The 21,144-nt window shown below is 38.4% G+C and overlaps 1 protein-coding gene and 1 long non-coding RNA gene across 2 annotated transcripts in view; one reads left to right on the top strand and one right to left on the bottom strand.

The window, feature by feature from the left end:
• The window catches only part of thrab (thyroid hormone receptor alpha b), a 113,079-nt gene that overhangs the window by 19,291 nt on the left and 72,644 nt on the right, over positions 1-21,144 (top strand). The gene's annotated exons all lie outside the window — the stretch shown is intronic.
• On the bottom strand, positions 8,597-19,539 carry LOC114151905 (uncharacterized). Its single transcript, XR_003597041.1, has 3 exons — positions 19,529-19,539; positions 12,109-12,112; positions 8,597-8,678 (listed from the first exon to the last, which is right to left on the bottom strand). It is a non-coding gene; the product is annotated as an uncharacterized LOC114151905 (long non-coding RNA).

Here is a 21,144-nt window from a genome sequence, read left to right as displayed (position 1 = left end):
TTTCCTATGGTGTTTTGATGATGAAATGCGAAGCTAATAAAAGCAGCTTCTGTCAGTGGACTGAGAGATCGTACGGATGCACATCAAACCCTCAGGTGGCGCAAAGATCGCCTGTCCCTACCCATCTGTTATTCCCGTTGGGGAAAATCTCCTTCCTGCTCGGGATCACAAACACAGAAGAGCATATGCCCATCTGGGCACGCATTCCTGTCTGCAAATGCAAATATATACACACATGTAATCAAACAGACGAATATGCATAGACCGAAGCGTGTACACCGACAAAATGCATGAAGCAAGCTGCCCGTTATGTTTGAACCTGTACATAAATCACTTTTGAACTGCATGTTTTGAATGTGTATTAGGAACGGGGGATCAGAGCCAGGGGCTGAATTGCTTCAGTTTTCTGCCAGTGTGACTCACCACCTGGTTGGGTACCCCCACCATATGCTTTTTTCGATGTTACCTGTGCTTTGAGTTTGACGGCTGATGAACTTTATGACAGATGATGCTGTGAGGAAGCGACACTGTGTGACATTTAAACAGATACCCTAAACAGCCAGATGGATGTTTCTTTATGAATGCTGTCTCCTTCTCTAGAGGTGACATTTAAACGTGCTTTTTTTTTGTCAATAATCGATAAACTAACCCAATAAGCTGTCTTGAAGCCCTCGGTTGTTCGGACAGAAAAGAGTTGCACCAATTTAGTTTTACTTGCCAATAAAGGTTGTGATGGATTCAGTTGGACAATGCTGCAGAATGACATTTCAAGGAAGGGTAGGCTGGCCATATCCGGTAAAGTCATTTCTAAGTGAAGATGTTGGCAGATTGGATGCTCATTAGGTTTTCATGGTAAGGTTTGCTGGTGTGTAGCTGTAATATTGGTCTAGAGCAACCAAGGAAAGGAGCATGTGCTGTTTTATGAAACAGTGTGGTTTCTTGGACTGCTTTGTCATTCACAGAAGGAAGTGGTTTTATGCCTCCTTTCAACAAAGTACAAAATGTTCCTGTTTTTAAAGCTGTCTCGCGGCTCTGTCATTTCACGAATTCATGTGCGATCATGTCTGCCTCTGTCCTAGAGGTGGGGTAAGTGTTTGGTGTCAGAGGAAAGACTCAAAACCCACATTCAGGAGATGTGTGATTGTCTGCGGTCAGCATTTTGTAATGATTGCTGACATCTCAGTTCTGTTTTTTTGAAATACCGTCGTTTGGTTTATAAAAATTAACAAATGTTTGAATTGTACTTTTTATTATTATTTTTTTTTTTACATTTGCAAACTGATGCCTGGGCATTTTCCTTCTGGATTTTCTCTTTGAGAGTATAATTTGTAGGAGCGTTAATTACATCATTATTTAAGCTCAGCCCCAGGCCATCCTAATACCACCATGTGGTGTGGCTATAATCTTATTCACACCTTCTTGTCAGTTTACAGAAAATTTTGCCAAAAATCTCTAAAAGGTGTTTTTTTTTTTTTTGCGAGAGGCTTTTGTGTTTCTTCTAAGTCAGCAGTTCTTAATAAATAAATAAAAACTACTTTCTGTTATTTACTCAGGTTATATTTATCGCATATTATAAGTTATATTAATGTGAAACAGTTAAGTGTGACAAAAAAGCAAAAAAACAGAAGAAGCCTGACAGGGCAGCGATTTCTTGTGTAATTTCTAATGCACTAAATTCTGATACAAATAACTTCTGCTTTGCATCCATTGCCTAACCGCTTTTCCATGGAGGTGGGGTACACCGACAGATCGTTGGTCCATCAGAGACAGGACTAACACGCGCACACTCTCATCCCTTGCGTACACAGGAACAACATGCAAACTCCATGCAGACCATGACTAACGGCCAGGATTTTCTTGCTGCAGTACAACAGTGCTATGTGCACGGATGCCTTGCTTCCTTGTCGCTAAATGTTAAAGTTCACTGAAATAATGCTGTGGTCTTGTGTTGCATCAGAGTGGAGCATCAACTGGCATGTTATCACTTCCAGTTTCCTAACATTTATGTTCAAACTCAGTTTTTTTTTTTGTGGTTACTGAAAAGCACAATTTGCAAACAATTTTGTCAGTTGTCAATTCGTGCCCCCAATTTGCATCCTTTGACTGGGTCATTCTAAGACATTAATGGCAAATTGCAAAGTGTCTAGCTTTGTTCATCTTCTGAAAATAGTATACCCAAAACATGGTGTTGCCACCATTTAAACATGGTTTCCATACATTTTCCCTCTGTTCCTCCATATTTTCATTCATTCATTCATTCATTCATTCATTCATTCATTCATTTATTTATTAATTTGTTCTTTCCTTCTAGTAATGGCACCCAGTCTGACAGATTGAACCATATAAAAATAATACCTTCAAGCATTATAAGTTACTCTGCGAGTGCTGCAGGGTTATCCAGTGCAAGAGGATTTTTTATAAATGGTAAATATTTCAAATGAAAAGGGTTAAATTTATATTTTCCACTGCAATAACCAGATTGGAATAGCTTTTTTCCTCACAGAAATCTCTATATATCCTTTAATTTGTATTAAAAAGATGAAATCAGGCTTTATTTAATGCTTTTTTTTTCTTCGTTGATAAGTGTGAGACCCACACGGGTATAATAGCTGTTTTACCTCTCTTTTTGCCCCACTTTCTCTGCTTGTGTTATCTGCTCCCTCCACTTTCCCTGAAGCCTACGTGAGTTGGGGCCCAGCACTGTGTCGCAGTGCTGGGCCCCAACTCACATTTGAACACACATATGAAGTCATATGAACACACACATTACAGTCATATGTGCGCTGCATGTTGGGCTGTGCCGTTCACACTGGGAGACAACGGGTTCAAAGTGCTCACCACACCAGACTGACCCATGCTTGTGTGTAATGTGCCCTGGCAGAGTTTGCTCTACTTCTTTCTCAGCTATAAGGGATTAGAGATAATGGGTTGGAGTGTGGCGAAGACTTCATAAAGACTTTAGCCTCAAGCTGAGTGCAAAACAAGCCGAGCCTGCACGTTTACAAGTTCAACAAGTGACCTAAGACTGTGTAAAAATATCACTGTACTGTACATTTAATCTAGAGTGAGGAGAAAGTGAGCGGCAGAGCAAGTAAACAAATACGTTGGCAGCGTTGCAGCACAGTGCAAATACTTTAATCCACCCAAAATTTTTCTGTTTTACTTCCAATGAGCCTTGCTTACAACTATTTAAAGATGATCAAGATTTCTCCATGTTTTTTGAAAGTCTAATTTAAAAATCTGTTCAAGTAAAAAAAAAAATTATAATACAAAATACCAAGCGCATTGTAAGAAATAAGTTGCTCCACAGTTTCCAAAAAGTACAGTTTGTGTCTTCATCTTTTGGATCAAATGTTCATCTTTATCGTTTTAGTCAACACACATACATGCATACAAAGTGTATTATTTTGCCCCTACATAAATTTGAGTTTAATTTTCCTACTGTAGGGAATTGAAATCAGTGCTTTAATTTTATTAGCCTCTAGGTCCTTCGCCAAGGGAAAGTGCATTTTTAACGAGGTCTATGAAATTTACTGTATGCTTGGTTGCATACCAGAGCCCAAAAGGCACTAACATAAATAGACAAAGTTATATTCAACTTATTAGACAAGTTTAGTTTAAGTAGGCACATTAAGTCAATCTTTAGAAATATATAGGACTTAAATTTATGCTTCAAAAAGCCTTAATTTGAACTTTTGAAGAGTTACAGAAACCCTGGTAATGACTGAGGACAAAAACATAATTCACTTTTTAAAATGTTTCTGCTTGCCAAAAATGCTGTTTCAACATTAAACAGTTTCTTAACAATGACCAACCACTTTGACGTATTTCAGTTCAGTTTCTGCGCTCACCACTGCCCTCTTCAAAGTGTTCAGAGACATCCACATAAATACAGACTGTGGAGGAACCACAGTGTTGGTTCTGTTTGAACAACTGGAGAGCTGAGTCGGACTTTAGTACAGTACTGAACTGGTTTGAATCTTACCTAAAGAACAGAGACTTGTTTGTGTCAATAGGTAACTTCTCATTGGTGGGGACAGAAGTCATATGTGGAGTACCCCAAGGTTCTATCCTGGGACACCTCCTATTCAATAGCTATTAAATCTCTATTTAAAAAGCAGAAACACTAAATTTCTTCAAATCTAGACTAAAACCCTACCTGTGTAGTGTTGCCTTTTTAAAAAAACAAAACAAATATTGGAACCTTGATAGATATTTGCTTGATGATTGTGATGACGGCATTTGGCAAAATGTAATGTTTATTGCTTGTTTCATAATTGGTTACTGTATTATGTTTTGCAATAAGCATTTTGAACTGCCTTATTGCTGAAATGTGCTACACAAATAAGCTTGATTTACTTACAGTCTATTGTGATTCCCGGTGTTTGTAACTTGGGTATTTAAAAGCCTGAGCATTGCCTGTTGAAGACTTGTATTTAAACAAAATGACATAAGTGAACTTATAACTTTTGATGAAACCCCTGAACTGCAAGAGTTGCATGATATGTTTTTTTTTTTGTTATATTCTAAGCCAAACAAATACCTTCCAACCAAGAAATTATTCCTTGCAATTTTTTTAAATCAGTGAAGCTATGGGTGACAAGACCAGGTCTCTCTTCCTGGTAGATGACAACATGGGGGAGGATTAAAACAACAAAAATGAGACAACCATCTACGGGGACATAACATAATGTAATAAAGAGGATTATAATGCCGTTGTTGTCGGTTATACACAGCTGAAGTGAACTTTACAGAACTCCAGTGAAGGTCAAGAGTCTGGACTGTGATATTTATGAAGCTCTGTAGAGTTTGCGGTTTTAGACATCTAACCTGCCGCTCCGCCATGCATGCTGAGAAATGCATGCACAAACATGTACTGTACGTTGCAGGGTTTTCTCCTAGAAATTCCAGCAGGTACTCAGGGGATGGGCGCAGGAATGTACGGGTGCCTACCTTTTGTTCTGTGTTTAGGGGTGAGTTCCAGATCAGTGAGCCGTGGTTTGCGCCTCCTCATTAAGGACACATTTTTCTGCGCAGCTGGGTGGTTTCAGTACGCCAAGGCTACCTGAACCTATTATAAGACATTTTTTCCCTCACCACTTGGCAGAGATCAACAAAGACATGGAGTCAGATGAAATTCTACCCACAGTGTTATCATCCGCGATAACATAGGAGCAAGGAAGCTTGAAGGTTCAAATAACCATGTTGTCCTCTTAGTTGTTGCTTCATTTCCCTAGGTTGTTGTTTTCAGTTTTCTTTTCTTTTCTCTGCCTTCAAGCTGATGGCTGCAGGTTTTATCTCTGTTACATAAACTGACCACGTGCCTTTTGGCAAAGCCACGCCTACATGGAACGCCATCCAAATCTGTCAAGATTATTTTAGCTGAAGTTGTGCCAGTGTGGTTTGACACACTTCCTCTCTGCAGCTGTGTTTATGTGCGGATGTTTATTGTTCGTTGTTCGTCAGACAAACCCTATCCTCTCAAGTTTGAGGTTGTTTTTTTTTTCATAAGTTTGGGCATAGAAAATAGATTCTGATTAATTTCGACTTTTAGATGAAATCATAAGAAAGAGCTTTAGCTTATGTATCATTGCTTCGTCATGCTAGAGAAGATTTCCAATATTGAACTGAGTAATTCGTGTCATTTGGCCAGTCTGTTTTGCCAGTCCTGCTTAGCAGCAACAAATTATGCTGCAGCTTTCATTAATTTCCCATTACCCAATCCTTTTTATTAGTGCTGTCACTAAACACAGTTGACATTTTGGAATTACATCAACTCTGTCCAGGTTTGCATAAGTTCGTCCATTGGCGGACATTTGTTTTCCAAGCAGAAATTCCTTACAAGCTGATCCATTCTGGTTTTGCATTGAAAAATTCACTTATTTGAAAAAAGAACCTACATAATGTGTAATAAAGCATCATAATGTGTAATGTCTTTATACCCCTTAAGCCTTTTCCTGTTGTATCACATTGCAATCCCATGTTAAAGTTTTACTAGGATTTTATGATAGGTTTCAGCATTTCACATTTTTTTTCTTTACATAAAAATATCTGAAAAGTTTGACTTGAGTTTGTGCTCGGTTCTGTTAGGAAATAATTTGTCGGTCAACATTTTTTGCCTCAATTAGAGGCACATGTGTATTTGGATTTTTTTCTTACCAGCTTTGCACATTTGGAGACAAAAAATAATCCATTCAATCTGTCCCTGTCAGATAGAATGGAGAGCACCTTTTAACATCAGTTGGCTTTAGGAATGGACTTTGATTAGGCCACTAAAACACATGAATATGCTTTGATCTATTACAGGTGTATCCAGTTATATCTTCAAAGGAAAATAAGCAATTGTGACTTACATTAAAGACCAAATCATCGGCAACAGGCTATTTTTACACGCATAGAAAGTCAAAGTCTGTTTTCCATAAACAAAGCCCACCATATTTAGCTTCTGTAAATAAACCCGTAGGCAAGTCTTGTTAAAAACCCTGCATTTAGTTTTGATCTGTGTTTTTTTTTCTTCTTTTCTCCTATGTTTCTCTCAGTTTAGCAGTGAAAAGCCTATTCACAATGGGGCACCGCTGGATACAAGGGTGCTTAAATAAGACACAAAAAACACCTTGAAATAAAAGTTGTTACAGTGCAGTTGCTGTTACTAATGCAATCGTCTTATAGTTCTCTCCCACCTAAGCGGTTGACCTTTGCAGTTATAATAATCTCCACGGACCTCTTGGCTGCCTCGTACTCTTCTGTCAGTTTAGTTCAGCATCCATGTTTTTGCAATATCACCATGATCTTTCCATTCTAGGATTGAGCAATGAGTGAGATCCTTAACTTCTCGTTGTGTGTTCCTTGGTCTTCATGGTGCTGTTTGTCCACTAATGTTCTCTGACTCCTTGTCTGAAAGGCTGTGTCTGTACTGAGATTGAACTACACACATATGGACTCTAATTACTAATCATATATCTTCTGAAAGGTAATTTGTTGGACTACATTTTGGGCTATCAGAAGGTAGTATTTAGCCTTTAGAACCCTTCTCAGATTGATTATAAGGAGTGCACATTCATTCCATCGTTTATCATTCATGAAAAACTACCAATCATGAGAATTTATCGTTGCCTCGATGACTTTCAATTAATGTTGTTAAATATAAAACGCCTTAATCATCTGAATGGTATTTTTACTATTTTATCCACTAAAGCATCAGAAAATATCAATAAATATTGAAAACATGACTAAATGCAGTTCCTGTGTGCCGTTCAGCAAAAAAAATCACATTTAAGTAAGTGGCGTTCTGAAGAAAACAATTTCAATTGGGAAGGTTTTTCTAAGAAAAGTAATTGTGTTTGACAATATCATGCTGCCATAGCCATACAATTATCTAAAAAAAAGAAACAATAAATAGGTTTTTAATCATAATTTGTATTGTTATCACAATAGTACCAAAAAATATTGCAATAAAATTCTAACTCCATATATCCTCCTCTACCCATCACGTCATTGTTGATGGCATTTCTACATTAGGAATATGTCAGTCCTTGTGATCAAGACAAACTGAGATAATATTAAAGACTAAATTTGAAATGCTAATGCTAACTCTTTCTTCTGTCCATGTCTCTTTGCGTTGAGTGTTTGCGCCTGAACCTCTCTGTGACTCTTCACAGTCTAGAAGGATTCCAGCTCTTGTTGCACTCAGACATACAGCAGCAGGAGATGGGTGCAGAGGCATGTCTGGGGATGTAGTCATGAGAGGCTGGTATTTTATGGAACATACTGTACTAAGCTGTGGTGTTCCTGTAAACCTGCTAAAAATAGATGGCGCTGATAAAGAGTACGTAAAAGAAAAACAATGCGGAGGTGAATGTAAAACAGACTCACAAAGCTGGTTCATCTTTGAACGCTCAGGCTTTGGGAGCTGGAAGCCTGAGCGGAATAGCTGGAAGCTCAGACGAGTTTAGTTCAAGAGGAATCCTGGTGAACATTGCATAGATGTCTAACGAATTTCATAAATTTTTTTGAAATTTATGAGCCTCTGTGTAAGGTTTTTTTTTTTCGTTTTACTTTTTAGGACTTGATGGATTTATGTTTTTTATTGGACAATTAAGCTGCAGTCACATTCGTAACGTGTTTAAGTTCAAAACCACAAGTACTTCCTCTGTCAGAACTCTTCCCCTTTACAAATATAGATTTTAAAATGAGCCCACGTCAGAGGCAAGGCTTCAGCTTTCTGAAGCTATGCCTGGGACATAGCTGGGACATTTGTCTTGTCCCTTTCAGAAATGTGTTTAAAGAAAGAAATGTGGCTTTGTCATTGCCTACTCAGTCTAAAGCACATATTAAAAACGAGCTTCAGAAAGCAGAAGTCATAGCTTCAGCTTTCTGAATCTATGCCTGGTCTGGTGTTCTGTTCGGCTGTAGTACTTTCTTGGAGGAGGGCGTCTGCTGATATAATACCAAACTTTGTCCATGCCCTCCTATTAACTTTTTGCTTTTCAGTAATATAATGAATACTCCTACATCAGCTCTTCTGTTTCTTTTGTGTAAATCTGTTCTGTCTTCTCAAAACCTCAGTTGGACGTGGCAGATGGCCGCTCGTATTGAGTCGGCTTCTGCTGGAGGTTTCTTCCTGTTAAAGGGGAGTTTTTCCTCCCCACTATCGCTACGTGCATGCTCAGTATGAAGGACTCCTGTAATGTCAAGTGATTGTCTGCTGTTGCTGTGTTCTCGTCCAGGAGGAGTGAATGCTGCGAGTTGGTGAGATGATGCAATCTTCTGGGTTTCCTTGGATAAAAAACTTTTTAAGCTAATCTGAATAATAAACTGATCTTAATTCACTGGAATGTATGTACATGGTAAATAGACTGAAATTGTATCATTTTGACCACTCAAAGCACTTTACACTAGAGTCTCATTCTCCCACACATTTATACACCAATACACAGATCGGTAGGCAACTTGAGGCTAAGTGCCTTGCCCAGGGGCACATGGACATGTGGAATTTGAAATCTAAACTACTGTACATCCTTTTGATCACAAGACAACTATTCTACCCACAGAGCCATAGTCGCCCTCAGGTGTGGCTGAATTGAAACTTATTTTTATTTAGTTTTTTTTTATTCCACTATGTTCTATATAATTAAATTAAAATGAATTGATTGTGTTATATAAAAAATAACCAGGATTTTTCTTGTGCCTTTCTGAAATCTGTTTAAAGAAAGAAATTTGGCTGCCTACTCAGTCTAAAGTACATATTAAAAATCAAACTTCTTTGGCTGTCTCCTGTGCTTTCACTCCTTGCTTTCATAAATAAAATTTAAAAAATTCTTTCATATAACTTACATGCAGCTTTATAACTGCTGTGTGGCTCCCTACATGCACTGCTCGCCCAATGTTCCCATTTGAGATTCACCCATTGCCTCATTCTCAGACTTTTAGCTCTGTAGCTCTCGATCGTCTGCACTCAAGCACTCATACAGATATTTAATATTCACCACATCCCTGTCTTCTCCTCCTCCTTTTTTTAATAGCTCTGTTCTTGGCAGTTTTTATGGCCTGCCCCCTCGGTTACAGTATCCCTTCTGGAATTTTGGCCTCCTTTCAAAAATCCTAAATCAACTGCAGGCTGCCACAGCAGCAGCCTGGGCCCCCTTTGCTCCATCACCCCACATTTTGACCTCAGGGAGCATTTGTGTGCAGGAAAAAAAAAAAGTTTGAGACTGACTGGTTACCCTTTGAAGGTTTTGAACTTTAGTTTCTTCAGTTATTTTTTTTATTGCCTCCCTCTAAGTAAATTAGTAAAATTTTAGAATAATTTATTTTGTTGCACTTCCTGATAAAGCAGCTGACAGCTTTTAATCAGTATTTGCTTTGCTAATAGGAAGGCACAGCGTTAAGATCTCATACTTCATCAAAATATGTATATTTTTTTACACTGACAAATGCCTGCATAAAGCATGCTGTTTTAAAGACAATATTCTGATATGTCTGTAGCTGTCCTTTACCTGCAGTGAATGCGTAAAGTTGCCCCAAAACCTATTTTATATCTTGCTGGTCTTCCCCAACTCACCACCCCATTTCTCAAAAACTAGCATATGTTCTTTATTCCTCAAATATATTTTATCTCTATTCTTGCTTTATTTTTCAGTCGTGCTTCTAAAGTTCAAAAAAGAAAAAAATGAAAACATCTACAGTGAATCTTTTGAGGCTATAACTAAGCCTTATTTGAACAGTCAAATATAATTAAATTATGAGTAAAGACTCAAAATGTAAAAAAGTAATTTAAAAAAAATTAAACTGACAGATTATGTAAAACTGAAGCCGGTTAAAACGTTGTTAAAGGCTTAATGGAGAAACATTGTGATGACTTCCTGAAGACGGAGTGTCTGAAAGAGCAGGAGCTTCTTAAAGAGACAGAGGCCCAATTTCAAGGTGTTAAATTGCAACGTCAAATTTCTTTAGTCATGATTTACACATACAACATTTCATAACAACTGAAGGTAACACAGTTACTTGGTTGTGCTATAAAAGGGTGCTATGTTCCTGGAAAATACATAATACTGCCCTTGGAAGCTTCTCCTTTACTGCAAAAAGGCTGCTAAATATATCCACTTGGATTTGTAATACTATAAAATGCTATTATAAAACACAGTGTGCCCTCTGTTTATGGATGTACTAAAGGCAGGAACGGCTGAAAAAAAATCAGTATTTTAAATCAAAAATCTCCCCTTCTGCTTTTGTAGTTTGTGTCATTTGTGCAAAATCAAACTCTTTTGCAGATGTATTTCCAGGAGCCCAAGGCTTATGTCCTCTTTTCACCCGAGTCCTATTGGTGTTCCTTTACCTTTGAATGACCCTCCTGTCTCATTTACTTGTCTGGTTTGTCTGTTATCCTCTTGTATGCAACATGTTGGTCTGTTTTGTACACACAGACCAACAGCTGGCCCTTTTGATCACTTTACTGGGGTGTGAAGCTAAGCTCTTGTCAGCACAGGGGTTCCTCCTCTGAGCTTTCATGTGGGTTTGTGTTCTTCGGATTTCACATGTACCGAGATCCTCAGCAAAGCAGTGAATCTGTTTTTTTCACCCACATGTGTGTGATGTTATTCTGACGAGCTCTGCTACACATTAGTCCTGTGATTTACTGAGTTTGGTTGGCATGTCCTCCCCAAGATGTCTCACTGGCTCATCCGTCTTTGGTCGTCCATTGTATCTGGTCTGGCTTAGATTTCCAGCCTCGATGGCTGCTTTGCAATAGAACATGTGTGTAGCTGATGATCACAAACATCCTTCCAGGGTTCCTACACAGTTTGGAAAAGTAGCCACTACTAGTGTTATCTGAACTTTAGTCTCACTCTCGCTGTCCAAACGTTGTATGATTTCCATCTGTCATTCTTTAAAATCTGGAATTTTTACACAAAAAGCCAAATAAATTTTATTTATAAAGCACATTTCAAAGCAAAGTTCTGCGCAGTACGAAAACAGATCAAAACAATGAATATGAGAAATGTGTTGGAACCTTTCAACAGCTGCTTGTGTCATGATAAAGGCTGAAACTGTCTTTTTCCAGATCGCCTTGTTGTACCTGCGAACTTGTAAATGCACACTGTACTCATCAGTATTCAAAGACGTGAGATGGTGCAGTCAACGTGAAGACAAAGACCACAGAGTTTCTGATTATCATCTTTACAAAAGGGGAGTGTGTCCCAGCCGAGCTTTCATTAAGTTTTACACAAAGGCATCAAACACATCTACGCTCAGAGGGGACTGAACAGTGTTTAGGTCGATCGTGTGTGGCTTAAAGAGGTTTGGACATCAACTTTTCTGTCAAGACACGTCCTTTGTACCATTGAAGCGATGCCAGTCTTTGTTCTCGATTGGTAAAACTGTCCTGACTCATTCATCAACCCCCTTCTGTTACCCATCAGTGTACAGTGAGTGTGAACTACACGCTCAGTTTGTTGTGGTCTTTCGGGAAGGCCAATCACGGCCAACAGAGATTTTATTTTATTTTTTAACTCGTTAAAGCCTTACTATTTTAACACACAGTGTCGTGTAGGGATTGTTTTTGCTTCTTTTTGATTCTGGAATGTACTCTTCATTTGTTAAGGATTGCACATTTCTTAGGGTTGCTTTCCAGCCGAGAAACCACAAACTTCAATGCATTTTATTGCGATTTTATGTGATTGTCAACCATGCCAAGTATTACAAAGTGAAATGAAAATGATAAATGGTTTTACAAAACAAGACCTGCTAATCATTTAATCCAGTTTGGAAAAGAGAGTCTGAATATTTTGCTTATTCTACTTTGCAGAGACAGCACACGCTCTTTCTACTGTTATTGGAGAGCATATGTGAAAGCCAGTTGAATTTTGGGCAGAAGCATTGTAAAACGAAAATGCTTTAATCCAAGCCATTCCACTAAAACTCTGGCTGCATGTTTAGGGCCCTCATCGGGTTTTCTTCAACAAAACCCTGTGTCAAACCTTTCCACAGCACTATCCTTAACCTTTCTGGATTGTTTCCTTGATTTTATGATGTCTGTTCGCTCATCTTCTGTGCCAAAGCATGCAGTTACAACATTATTGTTTAGCTTAACTTTTTCTGTGAGTTTTTGTTTCTTGGTCTATAAATTCTACTTACATGCATACATGTGTTGCAAAAACATGTGATTGATGTGAGCACATGACATTTAAAATATAATACCTACAGTATATTGCTTTCCAGCAGCCCTTTATTTATTGCTCGCATCGATATTGCCATGACGACTGTGGTTCAAAACATTTTGCAGCTTGAACAAATGTAGTGTCTTTCACAAAGGCTTAACGTAACATAAACAAAATGAGAATTCAGCGGGACATGCGGCACAAAGGCCTGTTCCGGCGCGCTGGGAGTGGTTGCATCAGGCAGTCTTCTGACACCCTGTGTTTTAAATACATCTCAGTGCCAGCAACCACAGAATGTCCTCCAGGGCTATTGTTGTTTTAGACATTTGTGTTTGAACAGCAGCCTGTATTTTAAATATCTCCTTTTTCTCCGGGAGTCGCTACAGGCCTGAGTCACGTTGACGTTCCTCATCTGAATCCATTCCTTCTTCCTTCAGATTCCGTCTTTTGTTGAGCGTTTCAAGGTGCATCTCAGCAAGTTAGAGTATCACTGAAAAATATACCCAATGGGCTCCAGCTTTTTGAGTAATGGCTTTTTGTGTTTTACCTTCCTTCTCAAGAGTGTCATTGACTGACTGCTGATGAACTGTTTGGTCAGCAGTTTTCCCTTTGATTGTAAAGTCCAGCAGTCTACAGCCTACAGCTGTGAAGCCACAAGTGGCTCATTAGATGTTCCTCAGAAGCTCGAGCATTTGCCCAAAGGCATAAAATACCAAGGGATGGTTTTTAATATAACATTTTAATGCAATATTTGTGTAGAATTTCTACATTTTTGTTAAGATTTCAAAACACATTCTAATAGTTTGCAAATGCAACTCTTTAATGTTGACTTTAACAAATATGGATCACTTGGATTTAAAAAAAGATCAGTTGATCTTTTGGTAAACGTTTATGCTCTTCATTTTAATACCTAAGAACAAATTGTGTCTCTGTAAATTAAATATATATAAAAAGCTCACAGTTGTGTCCTGTTGTTGATGTTTTTATCAGAAATCTATATAATCTTGTTTTGAAAAGACATGTTGCTTTTATGGGTTTAAACAAGTCTTTCAGTTGAGCCGAGGACCAAAATGCAAAGGTTCTTGACCGCTGCTATATGGCTTCAGCAAATTGATGATAGAGGAAGTTATTTAAATCAAAATTATATTTGTGACATAAGACTTTTAGAAACTTTCATTTATTGTTTTTAAAAGGGTCTAAGACATAATCATTAAAATGGAAGTAAATGCTTAGAATGCATCACTGTCTGTCATGACTCTATAATTTTTTTTTTGTTGTGATCTCTATCTTTTCAGAAAACGCTGGATTCCATCACTCTATAAGGCATCTTATGTGGAAATATTGGCAGATAACAAAATGGGTTTCCTGCTTATCGTAGGTTTGATCACAGATTATATAGCTGTCATGGCTCCAGTTTTTCTGAATGCAAAACACCCGAGTACAGATACTGTGCACGGATTGGCTCTCTGTTGGAGACACCTGACCCAACCAAAACATGGGAGCTCATATGTTGAGCCATCAATTATGCATGACCTCCGTGGCGTCAGGTTTTCTGTAAAAGGGGAGCTTTTATGCCTTTTTTTTCTGGTCATTCTAGTCACCCTGTGACTCTGATAGCACTTTGTTTTTTGCCCACAGCAAAGGTCAAACTCTATTGGCCATGTAATCTAGAGACACTACTGAGACCTACAGCAGAGAACTGAGTCAGTTAGCATTTAAATCAAATCGGAGAGGATCCTTCATCCATATGTTATGGTTGTTTCCCATAACTTAAAGCTTCAGCGAATCATATATTTGCCAAGAAATATCATATATTTCTTTAAACAGTTGAAAAATAGTTTTTCCCGTGATGTGACTCTTGCAGGTGTTGCATAAATCCCTGAGGAAAGAAAAAATAAATAAAAACCTTGATATACAGTAGTGGCTACATGTCTGTGCAGGATGTGGTTTGCTGGTCGCTGCAGTCACATTGTACATACAACATTGACATTCCGTGGCAGCCGGCTTTGTTGTTGATCCGGTTTTTAAAAAGCAACAGCAGCGCATGTACACAGTTGGAGTATCTTTCTGAGCGACGAGTCTGACGACGAGACTGCCAGTACTGCCAGTCCTCCTGCTGCCTCTCAGAGACCCATCTGTACCCAGGCCAGAGTCTACTCAGCTGTTATTGAGCTTATTTGGTGAGCTGATTGGGTAGCTGGGAGGACTAAGAGGGGTGAGGGGCTGTTTGGGTTTGGGTTGAATTGGCTTGAACTGGTGTCCATTTCAAAGATAGTCCAGGTCAGCTGTGATCGTTTAGCTGCTGAGCCTTTGTCCCTCTGCTATTGTGTAACGGAGTTTCCGGCAGCTGTGAGAACAGAAAGAGAGGGTACATTTATTGGACATAAACAGATGTATATTTATCGCTCTTCTCTGATTTAGCTCTGTTTATAATCTGTGTTGCCTTATTGTAATTTCTACTCTTCAAAATTAATATTTCACCAGGAATCTCTGTTTTCAGTCACGAAACAGAGGAACCTTTACATTTATTTTAACTTTATTATTCGGATGTAAGAAAAATGCCTAGATAGAAAAACTGAGAATAAATGCAGAAACACTTTAAATAAATGACAACATAACTGAGAAGTTATTTCAGCAATTCAGTTTAGATATTAAAATTATTTTATTATATTGGTAACTTAAAATGCTTTTGTAAATTTAGATGATTATGGTATACAGGCAATTCAATTTACTTTTAAAGAAAATTAGATTTAAAAAAATTATTTTGACCATAGAAATGTATTCATAACAAAATATGTCCTAGTTCTGCAGTACAGTCTACTTCCCTTTTCTCAGTGGCCCAGTAAGAGTCTTCCAACATTGTTTCTAGTGGCTTCACAAAATAAATATGACAGTTGTAGCCCATGTCCTAGATGTTTCTGTGTGAAGTCTCTTGATAGACTGACTCAAACTTCAAACCCACGTCTTGTTAATATCTTTCAAACTTTGGACTTTGCTTAACAAACTTTTCAAAGTTGCAGCCGTACTTGTTGGTTACGCTGCTTTTACTTTCAAAATATTTATCTTCCACCAAACTTTTCAATAGCAACTTGGATACAGTCCGAATAACTAGTTTATGTTGCAACTACCTTTTATGACATGCCAGGTGAAGGATCTCAATGACTGTCTGTGGGACATCTTTCAAGCTGTCATTTCCACATCCCCTTTATGGCCTTAATTTAACATTTTTTAATTTAAAAAATCTGTGGTGTTAATTAGTGTTAAATACTTTGATTTTATTTAACTGATCAGCTTGAAACTCAGATGTCTTAGGTTAGGTTGGGGAACAAAGCCTATTTTTTCATCCTTAGAAAGCAGACCTGGAAGATTCTAACAAATATATTTCAATTATCTTAACCTTATGATGACAAGGTTTCCCCCAGAAAACTCGCTAAGTCCGGTGGTTAGGCGCTAAGGCAGTCATTCATCCAGTGGCCCATTGTGTTTTTGAGTTAAAAAATGTTTAAAATTGACAGGAAATTTGAAAATATCACTTGATAGTTATGTGTTCTTGAAAGATTAATATCTGAACAAACTATAAAGACTTAAAAATTGCAAACATAAAAAAAAAACTTAAATAAGCAATACTTAGCCTGGTGGGGGCACCAGTAAAGTCTGTGACCCGCCAGGCTAATAATACACTGAAATCCTGGATAAAATTTTGAGGGATGTAGAAGGTGGACTAAGAAATATGTAAATTATGTACCCTGACAGTTTATTGTGAACACATAGGGTCATACATGCTTTAGATTGTTGTTTTCAAAGAACCACAGGACTGTTTGTTTTCCAAGACATAAATTAAGTAAGTAGGACTGGCTAGAATTGATGCAGCCTAATTTAAGTTGAATTCGATAACTCCCCCCACCAAACTGCTGTGTTTTTTCTTGCTCTTTATGTGGTGCAGCTTCAACATCGTAAACTCTGGGGGACAGTAATGCATCGACTGTACTGCCAAAATCCTAACTTTATGTGAGCTCAAGGAATTCTTTGATCTCTCTTTAGATTGTCTCACAGTCCATTTCAGAAGCAAAAAAAAATAAATAAAAGAAATCCAGTGTAAACATAAAGAATATGTGGATTGAAACCCTATCTGATCTGCAGGCAACTCTGCCTTGTGACTTCTTCACTATGTAGAGGCAATTCAAGCAGGATTTGCCTGAACAGCGAGAACAAACAGGCTCATTACAGACGAACTTCCTGCTCAACTCTGATCTGAGTCTGACAAAGACAGAAGGGAGGATTAATGATCCCTAGGCTGCTGCACATGCAGTGTCATGAGTTGGAACATAATGTTCAATACATTGCTTATGCTTTAGGGTAAAACCAAAATCTAAAGTCAAGCAGAGGGCGAGGGTGTGTCTGCACTGTGGATTGCTTCACATAACTTCAATGTGTTCAAGATGTAGAAGAAATTCTTTAAGGTATGGGAACGGTCTGCTGAGTAAGATGTCGACTGGGGCAAGTCCTGTACACCTGTGCAACATTCCAAAGGTAGGACTAATCAGGGTCATGTACACCTGAGCCAAACTGAATCTCTATTAGATATTAAAGCTGGCTGGGTCACGTAAAGGGTACGAGACTTAACAGGAGCTCTCACTGTTTTCAACAAATCAAAACAGTTTGGGAAATGAGTGTAATGTAATACCCAGCAATTATTTTCTTAGGATTTTATGTAACAGGTCTATGCAAAGAAATACTTAGCTGTGAAGAATCTCTCTGCCAGCTTTGCACAAACGGATATTCTTGCCCATTCTCCTTTGGGAAAAAAAGGTTTATGTCTGATTGGATGAAGAGTGTTGGTGAACATCAGTTGAATAATATTTCCAGTCAGAAGAAACATCCATCCACACACACACACGCGCGCACGCCCACGCAGAGTGTTATGTCTGACACACCATTCTCAAAAACACCGCCTGGTAATAGAAAGCTTAAGGAAACACTAATAGAACTAGCAAGGATGTGCTATCTTGGCTTTGACCCACAGCGGGTCCAATTCATTTTATATTTTTTATGTTTTTTATTTCACTTTAACTCAGAGATGTTTCCTTTTGTAATCCTTCAGTACATTTTGTTCGCTCGTTCATTGAGTTCAACAACATGTTTAGCTTCGTTCCTCATTCCTGTTTGTCGAGTGTAATTGTATTTGCAGAGGCCACGATGGCGTGAGGAAACGTGAAAGAGAGTAGCATTTGAAGAGCATTTTCTCTCTAAACTGCACTTGTTTATGTGGTTAGGATTCAAAATGTACAAAAGGACAGTAGAAAAAATTAGGAGGAAACAAAGATCCATAAAATTGGGTTTTTGAGTGTATTTGCATGGGCACTAGATTTTCCCTCAGCTTTCCAAGGTTGATAAGGAGCTGTTGTTGGATATGCTTTTTCTTTAACACAGAGGATGTGGACATCTTGAGCTATTCTGGTTGGTATGTTGGTAAAAGTTATTGAGAAAACTATTTTTTTAAGATTGTACTTATTCTCCTATTGATACTGCATTGACTAGACAAGATGGATCGTCTCGTTTAATCAAAAGTGGAGCCAACTTCCACTTTTTTCTGGCTTTAATCTTACTGTATTTTACAAGTGAACCAGGCTCTTTTGCTTCTGTCTGCTGTTTCAACACAATAGAAAAAAGTGAAATACAGAACTGATCAATGGGGTGTCTAAAACAATGAGTGCAGAGCTGGGATTAAAAAAGTAATGTCAAATCTGTGTCCTTCAAAGCCATGTATCAATTATACACTACCAGAGAAAGCAGTTAACTTCCCCGTCCTTAAATCCAAGTGTAGCCTGTTCTTTCTTCCCCCATCAGTGGTGTTTGTGTGGTCGTATACATTAAAGGATCTTATGACCATGCTGTAGTGAAATCTTGCTGCATCTGACTAGTCATACCTCCCACCCACTCATCATGTATCTTCTCCAAAGACACTAAGTAAAGAGCTTGCTGGCTCCTGCAGCATTCTGGGTTATGTTAATGATATGGCTGTACAAAGGCACGGCCTGCTTTAATTATGGAAGAGTGTTAGGCTCCTTGCTCCTGCTCCCCTTTCTGTTTCTTTGATATTCCTTCATCTTCTACCTCAGATTTCTTTCACTACTTCCCTAATGTGAGGTTTTTGATTTCCCCTCCTCTCCTTAGTGAGAAGGGGCGGACTAATCCGCTGAATCACATATGTCACCTACCCGAGGTAGCAATGAATAGGTCCTAGATTACCAGTGGACACTAATCGCATTTAGTCTCTGGGATGATTGTTCCTGTTTGATTTGGGCCCTGATTTTTACCCAGCTGTTGTCAGGCAACTGTTCTGCTTCCTCATCAGTATTTCTTACAAGATTCTGTGAAATACAAGACACAGACGGTGATCATACTTCCAAAAGTTACCCCTGCGCAAAAATCTTTATTTCTTTGGCCCCTATTTTGAAGTGAAATAGGGTAAGGGCAAAATAGTTCTAAATATCTTTAAGGAACAAAAATAAATAGATTACAAGGGAAGACTGTCTTTTCAGTAATCACAGATTTTTCTGTGGAAGGAGACTCAAAATTATTTCCAGCAAAACTGCCTATTCATTTTTATTTATTTATTTATTTATTTACATTTGAAAAATTCTAAAGAAAATGGAGCTTGAGAACCTGAAATTCCTCAGCACAGTCATACTTAAAACGCTATTGGCCGACATTTGCAAAGCAGTCAATCTAGGAGTGGTATTTTTATTTATTTTCCTTGATTGACTGTTCCCCCAAGAGCAGTTGTAAGAAAGCCCATGGTTGCCAGCTGCTGTGGTAGTGCTACAGAAGCTGCACATTAATATGTATTAAGGAATGCTTGGTGTTTTAACCATTAAAATAAGCAGTCAAGAGGGTTTTTTAGACGGGGCTCCGAAGTATTTGCTAATTTTAGCTATTTGCAGATCACTGTGGTCTCAAACACCCACAAATGCATCGGGGTCCAATGTGTTTTACTAAAATTTACTTGACATGTAAGAAAGGCAATAATAAACAACACAGAACCCAACAATTTTTGATGCTCTTTAAAAGACAACAACAAAAAAAAACAGTTTGACTATCTATATCTAACCATTCGTAGCACAGCTCTTCTCATGTGTTCAAAATATGAATCAGTCTTTGGGTTCATGACAAACATGAAATTTTGATGAGTCTTGCACTGATGATGATGAATCAGTGTGTTTTTCTCAGTCTCAATCATTTATTGTTTGTGATTTGAATGCAAATCACTTCAGGCTGTATTTGAATGAATGGTGCGGTATAAATACATACACATGTTCTTCCTCTGATTATTAAGCTCAGTCACATCTCACTTTACATTAAGAAACATTTTATTCTCATTCGTGACATCACATTAGTTTTTTATGTGCTTCTTTTGCTTTGGTAAGAGCATGAATAGTTGTAGGAGATATTAACTATGCATTTACAGATTCATCAGAGCCATATATTTTTTTGAGGACTTCTACAGTTTGAATTTTCTGGCTCTTTTTTTTTTTTTTTGCCTCCCTTGTTGCTTTCTTTTTATCCAACCCATCCTCTATGCAAATACAGTATGGTGGGCACAGAGGCTCCACTATTTGCAGCCTCTGTGCCAACAGTAAATTTTCCTTCTGACAAGCCTCGTATCATTGTCTTCTCCTTGTGTGTCGTGACCTAAGGATTATCCGCCCCCTCCTCCTGTCTCCTTGAACCGTGCATAGTGTGGGCTCCCGTCAACAAGGCCTTGTGTCCTCCGCTCTTTGCCGTTTCTCCCAGCCTATCTCTCCATCCTGTCGTCCCCCTCGTCTCTCATCAGCCCTTTCCTACGGAGCACTATGAGTTTTATGACTGCTCATGTGGTGAACCCAGCCCCATAAGGGAGACCAAACGACCGACCTTGAATTGATACTGTGAATGCACTGACATCCCCATACAACCCCATCCACAACCTGAAAATACTGACACACTGCAAGCCTGAAGGACTCTTGCTGTAGCGTCTGTCTTTGAGGGTCAGAGTGCAGGAGCCAAAGATGTTCACTCTCCAGATAAAAAATTCTGTTTTTTTGTGACCATGATTAATAAAGTCAAAACCTGTTTCACCATTAACGCAGCAACTTTTTCTTAGGAGTCCGTCTGCATCCAACATCCTTTACTGGTCAATATTTGTGCTATTACCTTTCCAAACCTCTCTGATTCTGAAGGTCTCTTCATCTTGGTGTTCTTCATGTTCAGTTTTCTAGCAGACACTGTGAGGATCTGGGTCTACAACACTGTCTGGTATTTGCAGCTGTTCATCACTTTTTGCCCAGCACATCTTCTGGTGATGTGGTGTGGTGTTTTTGTGCCAGACTAACTTTGTGGAGTTGTTGCCAAATGTTTCATTTTTGTTTCATCCAAACATGAAGGAATGTATTTAACTATAATATTATTGACGGAAGCTGTAATTATAGGTTTGATTATTTTTAACTGA

The sequence above is a fragment of the Xiphophorus couchianus genome, chromosome 10 (assembly GCF_001444195.1).
Source record: "Xiphophorus couchianus chromosome 10, X_couchianus-1.0, whole genome shotgun sequence".
NCBI classification, from domain to species: domain Eukaryota; kingdom Metazoa; phylum Chordata; class Actinopteri; order Cyprinodontiformes; family Poeciliidae; genus Xiphophorus; species Xiphophorus couchianus.
Note: the sequence above shows the minus strand (reverse complement) of the source record. Positions and strands in the feature narration are given on the sequence as shown.